At 44.7% G+C, this 13,589-nt stretch overlaps 1 protein-coding gene across 6 annotated transcripts in view; it reads left to right on the top strand.

Moving 5' to 3' along the window:
* The window catches only part of CHST8 (carbohydrate sulfotransferase 8), a 584,914-nt gene that overhangs the window by 118,377 nt on the left and 452,948 nt on the right, over positions 1 to 13,589 (top strand). Inside the window, exon 1 of one of the 6 annotated variants that reach the window (XM_068260864.1) lies at positions 5,373 to 5,442. The exons of the other annotated variants lie outside the window; for them this stretch is intronic. The gene's annotated coding sequence lies outside the window, so the exon portion shown is untranslated. Of the gene's footprint in view, positions 1 to 5,372; positions 5,443 to 13,589 lie in introns of those variants that run through there. 6 annotated transcript variants of the gene reach the window in all.

Raw genomic sequence — 13,589 nt, 5'->3', positions numbered from 1 at the left:
ACACAGCAGGGAGCCAGCTGGCAAGACTAATGCACGATCCTTATGCTCCTCTGCCAGTAATAAACCCTGCTCCACCATCTGTCCTGCTCCACTGACTTGCATATTAGCCGAGAAGGCAACTTTTCAGCACATTTTTGTGCCGAAAAAATTAGGCTTATATGCGAGTGTATAAGGTACTTTTATAGTATTTGCATCCAACCATGATCTGTTATGCCCACAGCCACTCGCATGGGGCCCTCTTCATTTATTCTGCAAAGGAGCCTACTGTTGGCTTAGTCTGCCACTAATGTGAATTATAACCTGTCTGGGGCAAAGAGAGACAAGAGGCAGGGATTCTGAACAAGCTGAGGAGGAGCTTTCTGCTAATTGATCACATTTCAGTTAAGGGCCCATTTACACTTAATCAGTTGGTGTGCGTTAGTACGCCTTTTTTTCCATAGCAGTGCATTGTGAAAATGATTTCAGTTAAAGCGCGTTAAGTGTGAAACGTTCCATAGGAAAACATGGGCATTAATTTGAAAATCCATTTTTTTTTTAGTTATAACTGAAAGCAACTGATTAAGTGTAAAAGGGCCCTTAAAGAGAACCTGAAGCGAGTAAAATTATTTCAAACACATGATGTAGCTGCAAATGAATATTACATACTAACCTCACCGTCAGTTCCTCTCAGAAGCTCACCATTTTCTTTTTACAGTAAACCAACCCTCCCAGTTCTGACAATATTTTGTCAGAACTGAATTATACCAGTTGCTGTCAGTTATATATATCAGCCGCTGTCAGTTACAACTGAATGTGCAAGGTAATGTCCATGTTTCCCTATGGCTCAAGTGAGTGATATTACAGCTAAACAGTGTGCGGACCCGGAAGCTGTTATGGGGTAGTGACCAAAATGGAGGACAGAGAATTCCATTGTTCACATTGGACAAACAGGACGCAGGAGAGTAGAAAGATATTGAGAAGTGGACTATACAGTGGGTAAGTATGACCTGTGTATGATTATTTTGACTTTTTATTTTCAGTTCAGGTTCTCGTTAAACATTATTATTATTTATTTTTTTTGCAGTTGGCGATACATTGCCATTCACTAAACCAGGTTCCTGCAACAAGTGTGCCTTACCTTACTATTCATAGTAAAATACATAGAGATGGCAGTGCAGCAGGATGAACAGGTCTTGCGAACCTGCACTCCTATCAGAATTTACAGCTTCACAAAACCTCAAACGCTCAAAACTGGATTGCTGATTACAAATTACATGTAGAGAATAAAGACTGTCCGGGCTCTGCAACCATACAGCACCTGCAATCAGCTGCTGAAAGCCAATGAGCTCCACTTCCTTATGGGAGACTACACTGTAACTTTATGAAAGAGACATCAGTTCAACTTATGACAATACATGTTAGTAGCAAGACCACACGCAGGTTAGGGTGGGGATGTGAGGCAACCTAACATGATTGCCATATGGGGAACTGACGTCTCTTTCATAAAGTTACAGTGTAGTCTCTCATAAGTAAGTGGAGTTCATTGGTTGTCAGCAGCTGTGTGCAGGTGCTGTATGGTTGCAGATCAGTGCCAGTCTTTATTCTCTACATGCAATCAAAAACTCCATTCCACGTTGTGATTCCCTATCCACCCATCCAGCGCTCTATGCTTTGGGGGCGGTAGTGTAAGTGCTGCTCAAGGATGGCGACCAAGGAGAAGGCGAGTGGACAGATGGGTAGGTGACATCAGCAGCTCTTAGATTGTAAGCCGGGGGAAGAGGCAGTGGTTGAGCCTGCAGCTGGCACCTTCGCAGTGCAGTTTGGCGGGAAGCACATGTTTGTGTCTGGGTTTGCCTGAACCTGGGATCACTAGCTTGTGGGTTCTCTGTTTTGGCCAGGAAAATGCAATGCAAGCCGTTTGCTCATCAGGTCCAGCAGATCCGCACTACAGTAAGTTCTGCCAACACTAAATAAATATGAATTTGCTCAGAGCAAAGTTCTGTCCATTATAATGTATACCTTTAATGTGTTCAGTGTCATTGTACTGGAACACATTTTGCTACCCCTACTGTCATAGCAGAAGAATAAAATCCTTGACATCTTTCTCTCTCTCCACACACACACACACTCACACACACTCACACTCACACTCACACACACTCACACTCACACTCACACTCACACTCACTCACACTCACACTCACACACTCACACTCACACTCACACTCACACTCACACACACTCACACTCTTATTCATACCACTGTCAAAATTTGACTTAAAGTTACTTTTATTCAAGCAGCAAGTCATTTTTTGATGTGAAATGACATAGGTGACTCCCAATAGATAAGACGATGTACAAGAGGCATCATTGTGAGAAAAACATTTCTCAGCTTTTATTTACATTTGAGCAATACATTGTATTTACATTTGAGGAATATACCTGTGACACGCATTGCTTTGTATTTTGGAGTATGTGAATAAATGTATCTGTTTGAAAAACGACAGTTTCATGTCTACTTCGGGAAGGTAAGTCCACCACTTCCTCTCTTGAAATTTTTTTAAGGTTTTAGCATACTTTTTCCTGTTGGCGCCTCTGTTCTCCTTCTACAATACCTTCTGTTTTAAGAAGGCATAATTTATATTCAGCATTGCTTTTTAGTAAGAGGGCTTTTCAGTCTATTTTAGCCCCTTATACTTTCCGAGTCTGGTCACCCTGAGCTGTCTGTGTATTCTGTAGTGCTGGTCCAAGCCCTATCCCATAGCCCCATATCAATCCCTGCCATGCACATGAAACAGGCTGTCTGCATGCTGGGTTGATGTGGCTTTGTAAAATGTATAAGCTATAGGCTCGCTATTCACCAGCGGTTCTGGATGTGAGCCTGGCTTTCAGGGGCAGAAAGAGATGATTTGCATATTCAGTGGTGGTGAATCATGGGAAGCAACAGTTGCTCACTTACAGCTGAATAATGGCAAATAACTTCTGTTTTTTGAAGGAAAATTTATACTACGCATTGCTTTTTAGTAGGAGGGCTTTTTGGTCTCTTTTAACTTCGTATAATCTCCTAGTGGTTCTTGGTCACCATGAGCTATCTGGGTATTCTTCAGGCGTGCTAGGATTCACTAACCTTATGGTGTGGAGAACCATGGCAGACAACCGGTTTGTAGCACAGACGGTCTGATACAGCACCTGAATAGAAAGTGGTAACTGGGTGTGTCCACATATGACCTGCTGTGGGTGGTGAATGGCTTACATACTATTTTACTTTCACACAAACCATGTACTGCTGACCTGACTGAAAACAGTTAACATGAACTATGATCACTTGCAAAGTCTGTTGGCACCCACGATACATTGAGATGGTAAAATTGCCCAGGGATTGGCCATATCTAAATCGGATGTGTGTACCAAGCTCTATTCCAGCTTCATTAAGTAAGCAAATCTAGAAGAGTAAACCAGTATTGTAAACATTCACCTCTTAGAAATCTACATGAAATGGTCAACTAACCTGGATGCTTGCATTGTTGAGAGTAGAGGCCACAGATGGCACTTCATGCAGACTCATGATTTCACATAAATTTGCCTACCCAAACGATCCAGTTTAAATTCCTCACGCGATCATACAAAGCTGCACAAGCTGTCACCTCCATTCATTTCCTCATTAATCTCCAGATATCTCCACTCCTCCCAAGAGACCTTTTTGTCCTCTAGCTAGGTCACCTTCTCTCACTCTTGGATTCAGGACTTCTCACTAGCGCCCCCTCTCCTTTGGCTCTCTCTCCCACAGCGTGTCCGTCATGCTCCAAGCCTGGAAATCTTCAAACGTACTCTCAAAACACACCTTTTTTTTTTTTGTTTAAAGACAAGCCTATTATAGGTAGCATTAGAGGCTCACTGCCTTAACCGCTTACCCTCTAGATTGTAAGCTCATAAGGACAGGGACCTCCTTCTATTGTTTCTTATTTTGCTGTAATTTGCCATATGAAAGTGTACCAATTTTAGTGATATCTCAAAGGTGGGCAGGGGGAGGAGCCAGAGCCTTAACAGAAGAACGGAGCTGCCAGGAAATGATGTGTTTTTCCGGGTATTGGCTGCAGTTAGACGGCCACTTCTAGTTGTGACCGGCCAGACTTCGGGCTCTGGCTGTAACACATATATATGTTCCCCAATATTTGTTTTGTACTATGTACGGTGCTACGGAAGATGTTGGCGCTATATAAATAAAAAATAAGCATTAATTGCTGATATCTGCAACTGACATATTTGTTTTTAGAGACCGGTGTTTGAAATGTCCTTCAAATGAAACATTCTGATGCTAGATGATGGCAGGACAGTAAGCGTTCCTCACACTGGACATTATAAGGACCTGTGGTTTAGTGGAGAGGGTCAGAGCAGGATTATGCCCCAGGCAACCTAGGCAGGTGCTTGGGGCCTAACGGGTGTCAAAGGACCCACCAGCCACCTTCTCTGACCTCTCTCCCCTTCAGCTTACCAAAAAGACCACAAGGGGGACCCAAATATACTACCTCGTCTAGGGCCCCATTACTTCTTAATCCATTTCTGGAAAGGGTGGTATCTAAACACATTTTCCAGGAAGAAGAGAGGACTTCATGTGGGCCACTAGAAATCGGGCTTTGTTCTCTCTGGTTCAGCTCCTGTTTTTTTGCGTCTTCCCAACGAGGGACTTCTTTATATTGTGTAGTTGTGAGGTCTCTGAGTTTCCTGCATCTCCTCTGCCGATGCAGGCTTGTGTCCCGCTGTTGGGTCTTAGCTCTTCATAAACAAGTATCATACAATATAAGCAATTGATAAAGGTTGCTGGAGGACAATGTGAGCGAGAATGTTAATGGAGACAAACGGAGACAAGTGGAATCCTTCAAAAAACAGCAGTAATGTAACCTTGAATGTCCCCAGCCGCACTGCCAATGCTTTCCTGGACAATGCCGGAATTGGAGAAGAACTGTCTGTACATAATAATACTGCAGTGAATTGTTTTTTTTACTGTCACCCAGGAGTAGACTTTCAGGTTTGCATGGGTGCTGGCTTCTTGTGTCTGTAAAGGTGCCCATTAAGCATACAATCTTGCTACTTCTATGTAATAAGAGACACTACCTTAAAGTGAACCTCCGGACTAAAAATCTACTCAGCAGAACTGAAAAGGCTTGGTGTTTCTTTAACAGTTTCACAGCATCAGAACTTTGTTTTTCTTACCAAAGCATCATTTTTAGCTGCATTTTTAGCTAAGCTCCACCCATCAAAGAAAAAAAGCCTGGGCTTTTTTTCCCTGATGCTGTGCAGAGCATGATGGGATTTCCTATGTTGTTGTTCATGTTGCCTAGCAACTGAGAGAGGTGCTCAGGACAGTTGGAACTGTGTCTCATGCTCCCTGTCACCTCCTTTCAACCAAAAAGATGTTTGCCATCATGAAATCAAACATTTGCCTGTTCTTATAAAGCAGTGTTGGTAAGATATTATATTACCTATCTATTTTAATTAACATAACTAATGTAACTTAATGACAGTATGTTTGTTTAGGCTGGAGTTCCTCTTTAATGCACACTTGATGTGAGAGGGATACAGAGGCTGCTATATTTATTTCCTTTTAAACTATGCAGATTGCCTGGCAGCCCTGCTTGTCTCTCTGGCTGCAGTAGAGTCTGAATCACACACCTGAAACAAGCCTGCAGCTAATCCAGTCCCACTTCAGTCAGAGCACCTGATCTGCATGCTTGTTCAGGGGCTATGGCTAAACGTATTAGAGGCAGAATATCAGCAGGAAAGCCAGGCAACTTGTTTCATTTTAAAGGAACTGAATATGGCAGCCTTCATATCCCTTTCAGCTTTAGTAAGATTGTACAATCAAGATTGTGTTATTGGTAGGTACCGTTAGGATGCCAGTGATGAGATTTTTTTTAAATTGCTCTAAATGTTTCCATTAGTGATGTAATTGTTTGTTGTTTACTGTGGTTTCTATTAATTTTAGTTAATCATCCTGATCAGATTGCTGTATAGAAACTTTGGACGAGCGTCTCTTGGATGTATTTGAGAGAGACTGGTTGGCGTCCATTCCTTGGCTGGATGGTGGTTGTGGTATGCGTAGAACTGGGCTGGAGAGCCAAGAAAGCAGTCAGCAGTGAAGAGCTGTCTTGAAGGTTTATTAAGTTGAATTTCAGCCCTCCCCCTCCACACTGTTATTTATTTAGAAATGTGACAGAGATACGGATAGTGGCGTTTGTAACAGTTCCAGGAAATGCTCGGCGTTGTCCCCAAGACTGAAAACAGCCCCAAGGCACGAGATGCCCAGCGACATCAGAGAGATTGCTGCACGTTGTTATTCACACAAATTTCTGCTGCTCTGTTCTTTGCTGGTTGCAAAAAGGAATGGCCATCTGAGGCTGGTGAGATGTCACCATGGGGCAGGTGCAGAGATGAGGAACGGCCATCTGAGGCTGGTGAGATGTCACCTTGGGGCAGGTGCAGAGATGAGGAATGGGCATCTGAGGCTAGTGAGATGTCCCCATGGGGCAGGTGCAGAGATGAGGAATGGCGTTCTGAGGCAGGTGAGATTTCAGCATGGGGCAGGTGCAGAGATGAGGAACGGCCATCTGAAGCTGGTGAGATGTCACCATGGGGCAGGTGCAGAGATGAGGAATGGTGTTCTGAGGCTGGTGAGATGTCACCATGGGGCAGGTGCAGACTGCAGAGATGAGGAATGGCCATCTGAGGCTAGTGAGATGTCCCCATGGGGCAGGTGCAGAGATGAGGAATGGCGTTCTGAGGCAGGTGAGATTTCAGCATGGGGCAGGTGCAGAGATGAGGAACGGCCATCTGAGGCAGGTGAGATGTCACCATGGGGCAGGTGCAGAGATGAGGAACTGCCATATGTGGCAGGTGAGATGTCACCATGGGACAGGTGCAGAGATGAGGAATGGCCTTCTGAGGCTGGTGAGACATCACCATGGGGCAGGTGCAGAGATGAGGAACGGCCATCTGAGGCTGGTGAGATTTCACCATAGGGCAGGTGCAGAGATGAGGAACGGCCATCTGAGGCTGGTGAGACATCCAGCATGGGGCAGGTGCAGAGATGAGGAACGGCCATCTGAGGCAGGCGAGATGTCACCATGGGCCAGGTGCAGAGATGAGGAACGGCCATCTGAGGCTGGTGAGATGTCACCATGGGGCAGGTGCAGAGATGAGGAACGGCCATCTGAGGCAGGTGAGATTTCACCATGGGGCAGGTGCAGAGATGAGGAACGGCCATCTGAAGCTGGTGAGATGTCACCATGGGACAGGTGCAGAGATGAGGAACGGCCATCTGAAGCTGGTGAGATGTCACCATGGGACAGGTGCAGAGATGAGGAACGGCCATCTGAAGCTGGTGAGATGTCACCATGGGACAGGTGCAGAGATGAGGAACGGCCATCTGAAGCTGGTGAGATGTCACCATGGGACAGGTGCAGAGATGAGGAACGGCCATCTGAAGCTGGTGAGATGTCACCATGGGACAGGTGCAGAGATGAGGAACGGCCATCTGAAGCTGGTGAGATATCACAATAGGACAGGTGCAGAGATGAGGAACGGCCATCTGAAGCTGGTGAGATGTCACCATGGGGCAGGTGCAGAGATGAGGAACGGCCATCTGAGGCTGATGAGACATCCGCATGGGGCAGGTGCAGAGATGAGGAACGGCCATCTGAAGCTGGTGAGATGTCACCATGGGACAGGTGCAGAGGGAAAGATGCACATTATTAGTGCTGCTTGTGTGTGACATTCTTAGTTTTAATACAGAAGGAGACTATGGAGGAGTTCTTAGACTTCCTCTAGTGACAGTCTTGGAGCTGGTATGTGGCTTATCAGCTGACTTACTCACCTGCTGTTAAACTTTGAGGACCTCGGAGATGGAAATGAGCGGATTCTCCAGTGACAGAGACATGTAAGTGCACCTCCGTGTAACTTCTAGAATTCTTGCCGGAATAAGACGCCTCTTCCTCCCGCTCCCATATGATAATTTATCCTTGAAGCATGAGGTCCCTGTCAAACTGCCAAGGTTACCGTGAACATTGTGCGCAGACATCGGCACTCTCCTTCAGTGGCGCTCCATGCCTGCATCTAACACCGCCGCCACGGCTTGTCAGAGCACCAATGAAGCATTAGAACGGAAGACACTGCTCGGTGCCTTGACTGCCTATTAAGCAGTATTTTATTTTTATGTGAGTGTTTCCGATGCATGGAAGATGGGGAGGGAGATACTAGACCTGCAGCAGAAAATGTTCTGGTTTCTTTAGCAGTTACTGAAGTCAACTTCCTATAAAGCTGAACTCTAGGAATTAAATATGAACTGCTTTCAAGACTATTTACGCATCTACTTTACATACATGTTAATCTCATCATGTTAGAGATCACTCCAGGTATTCTTCAAATTCTGCAGCATTTGTATTAAGGGCATGCTTCTGTAACTGCCTCTGCCCAAATCATGCACTTCCTGTATCTACTCAGAGATCCCTTATTACATTCGAGGGTAAACTGTGTCTATGAACCCAGCTAAAGAAATTGATTTGCGGGAACTAATTGCGGTTGTTGGAGATGATTAATCAAAGAAGATACCAACTGGAAAAATTGGGGCAGCTGCCAAGAGCAACCAGTCAGAATTCATGTTTCATGTAACAGTAAAGCCTGATTAATGACCATACTTTGTCTTTTTGTCTTGTTTAGTTTTTCTTTTCGATGAGCAGCAGCTGCAGCCCCCTCTTCCATATGCAGCAACTCCTCTTCCATGTCAATCTCCTAGTAGCTGCCCAAGGCCCAGGCCATTGTAGCCTTCCCAAAAACCCAGCAATGACTCTAAGCCACTACTTCTTTCTTGCTTCAGTGTTTTTGCACTTGTTTTGGTAAATGCCCGTTGTTGTCTCTAAGTTCTGAACTTGCAAAATGCTGGGCATACACGGCTCGATTTTACGCTCAATCGATTCCCCGCTCGATTCTGAAGGAGATTCTCTTATCTTCCGCTCGTTTTTCTTATCTTTTTCCATTGTTCTCAATGCAAAATCGAGCAGCGACGTGATCGGGCTGGAGATCGGACGTGTCGGAAATTACCTATCGAGCCATCTAAATGACTCAGAATCGAGCCGTGTATTCCCAGCATAATCAAAGTAGTAGAGATGATCGATCAGCACACCAGCTTCTCAATGAGCATAGTTTATTCCCAAATCACATGTCAACACATGAGTTAACAATTGTTTCGGGGCCACTCAGGGTCCCCTTCTTCAGAACAGTGCAGACAACGTCTGCACTGTTCTGAAGAAGGGGACCCTGAGTGGCCCCGAAACAATTGTTAACTCATGTGTTGACATGTGATTTGGGAATAAACTATGCTCATTGAGAAGCTGGTGTGCTGATCGATCATCTCTACTACTTTGATTACGTTGGGGTGTGGCTTAACACCCGAGATCATGCACCCGGAGGACTACAAGGACAAGTGTGCCGCTCTGTACTCTTCTACTTATGTATTCCCAGCATAAGACTAATGAAGTAAACCTGTACTGAATTTTTCCTTCACTTAATCTCTCCTGAGGCATTTTTTTACCCAAGTTATTTTGTTGGCATTGAGGGATCCATCTAAAGCGTTGATTCCGCCTCAGAATTTGTATATACATTAGAGGAAGTTAGCAGCTGCTCTGGCAGACCTGGAATGGACAAAGCAGGAATTCAGGTCATCTACAGAATGATGCGTCACAGGCAACAAAGTCAAAGTATGTATATAATCCTGGATATACAAATACTGTACATTTCATTTTACAAAACTCGTCTGATATTCAGGCACACTTTATGTAGCTTAACACATACAGCTCCTCAGAGACTTATATCTGTTTCACCAACTGAGGGTGGACAGCTGGAGGTTGTCCTCTGTACCTACAGACTTAGGTTCTGCTGGATTAATGTTTTGTGGGGAAGACCTGTTAGTGCCGATAGCTCAGTGTTAGGTTTATCTTGGAATAAAGATTTTAGGGACAATTACGGACAAAAATAAGACCTTGAACATGAACTCCCAGTCATGTCTGATTCATAACAGGCTGATGTGGAACTTTTGTGTGATATCATGGACTTAATTACATTTGGGTGCATAAACCGCCAACTCACGCTGGTTCTAGCCCAAATGTATCAGCAACACATTATAGGGCACAGCTGAGGTTAGAGATAATCTGTGTTTAAGAGAGTTTTTAAAAAAAAAAAAAAAGACTAGGATGTCAAGGTGCAGTTTTCTAAAGGTTGTAAGTGATGCTATGGCAAAAGTTTTTTTTTTTTTTTTTATTTTATTTTGTGGAGCACCCAAAGCCACAGTTTTGAAACTGTGGCCCAAAAAAACACACTATACGCTACCCTTATAGGGAACCTGAAGCGATAAGTATATGGAGGCTGCCATATTTATTTCCCTTTAAAGTGGAACTGTAGAGAAGAAGATAGCCGGCACCATCCAATATAAATGCTCTTTTATTCTTCCATTTCCATAACAGCCATAATCGCAACGTTTCAGAGTAACATCAACTCCTTTCTCAAGCTAGGCTGTATGTTGAATGCATCTAAATACAACTCACACTCACTATTTATACTGAACATGGTAGAAAAATAGCCAATAGCGCTGCTCTCTTCCAATCACAGCAGTCCGAGCACTAGCCGAACCTGATGGGGAACTACGCTGCTATCTATCTATTGGTCGCCACATGGAAGTACCCACCTCCTCCCCTATTTCAAACTTACTGGTCGGCCGCATGCGTACAAACGGCCGCCTGGTCATGCGTACTCCCGTCGGTCCGCCCACCGCGGACCTGACGGAGAACTGTACCGCATGACGTGTGCGGAGGACGCATAGACGCGTCTCATCCACCCACACAGGCCGGCCACCAATGGCGAGGGAGCTAGCGCTTGGCCACCTCCCTCGCCATTGGTGGCCGGCCTGTGTGGGCGGATGAGACACGACCAGTAAGTTTGAAATAGGGGAGGAGGTGGGTACTTCCATGTGGCGACCAATAGATAGATAGCAGCGTAGTTCCCCATCAGGTCCGGCTAGTGCTCGGACTGCTGTGATTGGAAGAGAGCAGCGCTATTGGCTATTTTTCTACCATGTTCAGTATAAATAGTGAGTGTGAGTTGTATTTAGATGCATTCAACATACAGCCTAGCTTGAGAAAGGAGTTGATGTTACTTTGAAACGTTGCGATTATGGCTGTTATGGAAATGGAAGAATAAAAGAGCATTTATATTGGATGGTGCCGGCTATCTTCTTCTCTACATTACGTTGACCCAGGAGTGCTGCCGGGTCCAAGCCACGGCACATCACCCGTTTCTTAAACAGAGTGGTGCTTCATTACTTTGAACCTTTAAAGTGGAACTGAAATATTAAAATAACAAAAATTTCCCCTGTAGGATCCCAGTCCCTCGCCAAGGCTCATTTTCAGTTTTTCCATCCTTGAATTCGACTATGCCTATGCCTGCGCAGCCCGTTTGTGCGCGTCTTCATTAGCGCTCCCGTTGCCAGGAGTGTCCTGCACAGGCGCAGTATGGGAGAACCTTGTACTGTGCCGAGGGGAATGCGAACGAGGATGCCCGTGGCCAGGACTGCGTATGGCAGTGGCTATTGACTTGGCTTATCGAAAGTGAGCCACGGCGGGGGACCGGAGGATCATTCAGAGATGGCACGGGACAGGAAGGCTGCAGTGGGCTGACAGAAGCCCCAGGTAAGTGAATTGTTTTTGTTATTAAACATTTCAGTTCCACTTTAACCAATACCGGTTGCCTGGCATTGGGTAAAGTGGACCCTGCACCCTTTCATGAAAAATAAACCGAACTCAAGAGTGAGAAAAGATTTCTGAAAAGTCCTGGAAAGTTCATTACTTTTGTTTTTCAGCTGCGCAAAGCAGATTTGTCATGACTGCTGCCTACCGTAGAATGCAGCCTTAAAATGAAGCACTTAAACTGAACATAAAAATGAGATTTGGGCCCATATGCAATTCACTTTTTCACTTTTGTTTCGTTTTCTCCTAGGTGATATTTTCAGAACTTTTCATAAAATGCATTTTAAGCCACCAGCAAGCAAGAAAATACTAAGAATAAATTTTATAGTACCTTTTCACCAACTTTTGGGTACTTTTTCAATATTAAAATGCTAAAAAGTTAGTTTAACCTCCCTGGCAGTTAATTTTTTTTTTTTCAAATGGTCAAAAAAAACCTTTTTTTTTTAATTTATTTTTTTTTGTTTCATGTAAAGCTACAGTGGTAGCTACATGAAAACACCACTAGAGGGCGCATGTGGCCCTCTAGTCCGGCAACAATAGCAAACAGGGGAGCGCGTATATAACGCGTTCCCCTGTTTGGCTTCTCCTGTCGCCATGGCGACGATCGGCATGACGTCATGGACGTCAGCCGACGTCCTGACGTCAGGCGCACTCGATCCAGCCCATAGCGCTGCCCGGAACTCATTGGTCCGGGCAGCGCAGGGCTCTGGCGGGGGCCTCTTCTGCTGCTGCGTGCGGGCGATCGCCGCAGAGCGGCGGCGATCAAGCTGTGCGCGCAGCTAGCAAAGTGCTAGCTGCGCGCACAGCACTTTACATGGTGCAAATCGCCCTACCAGGGGCTGAGATATCTCCCTGCGCGGCATAGCCCGAGTTCAGCTCAGGCTTACCGCCAGGGAGGTTAAAGAGAAGAGGAAAATTATCTCCTAGGAGATAACTCAGGTGAAAATGTGAATTGCATATGGGCCTTGGGGTCTTATTCAATTCTCGTTTTCTCCTAGGAGATAATTTTCATCCTCTGTATAAAATATTAGTATATATTAGTATTTTCTCACTTGCTAGTAAATTAAAAGGGCACTACAGCGAAGAACTGTAAAATGTAAAATATGTGCAAACATATACAAATAAGTACGTTTCTTCCAGAATGAAATGAGCCATAAATTACTTTTCTCCTATGCTGCTGTCACTTTCAGTAGGCAGTAGAAATCTGACAGGAGTGACAGGTTTTGGACTAGTCCATCTCTTCATGGGGGATTCTCAGCAAGGCTTTTATTCTTTACAAAGATATTCCCTAAAAAGGATTTAAACAATGATGCTGACCAGCTTCCCTGCTTGCTACACAGTTTTTTGGCAGTTGGACAGAGCAACCGCCATTCACTAAGTGCTTTTGAAAATAAATATATCCCTGAGAATCCCCTATGAAGAGATGGACTAGTTCAAAACCTGTCACTTCTGTCAGATTTCTACTACCTACAGTAAGTGACAGCAACATAGGCGAAAAGTAATTTATGGCTCATTTTACTCTGGAAAAATGTACTTCTTATTTGTATATGTTTGCACATATTTAAAATTTTACAGTTTTTTCTGTAGTGCCCCTTTAACCTCCTTAGCGGTAACCCCAAATCAGGCTTAGTACAGAAATTCGCAGCGCAGAGCAGTAACCCCAAGCTGGATCCATGGGAGGTCTGTAACGCAGTGGTGCTCAGCAGAGCTCGAATATTCGAGTAGCTCGAATATTCGAGCTCTTTTTCAGCTATTCGAGCTCGGTATTCGAGCTCCGAATAGCTGCAGGTATTCGAATGGGCTATTCGAGTAAACTCGAAT

Source organism: Hyperolius riggenbachi, chromosome 11 (genome assembly GCF_040937935.1).
Source record: "Hyperolius riggenbachi isolate aHypRig1 chromosome 11, aHypRig1.pri, whole genome shotgun sequence".
NCBI lineage: Eukaryota > Metazoa > Chordata > Amphibia > Anura > Hyperoliidae > Hyperolius > Hyperolius riggenbachi.
This window is presented reverse-complemented; position numbering and strand designations above follow the sequence as displayed.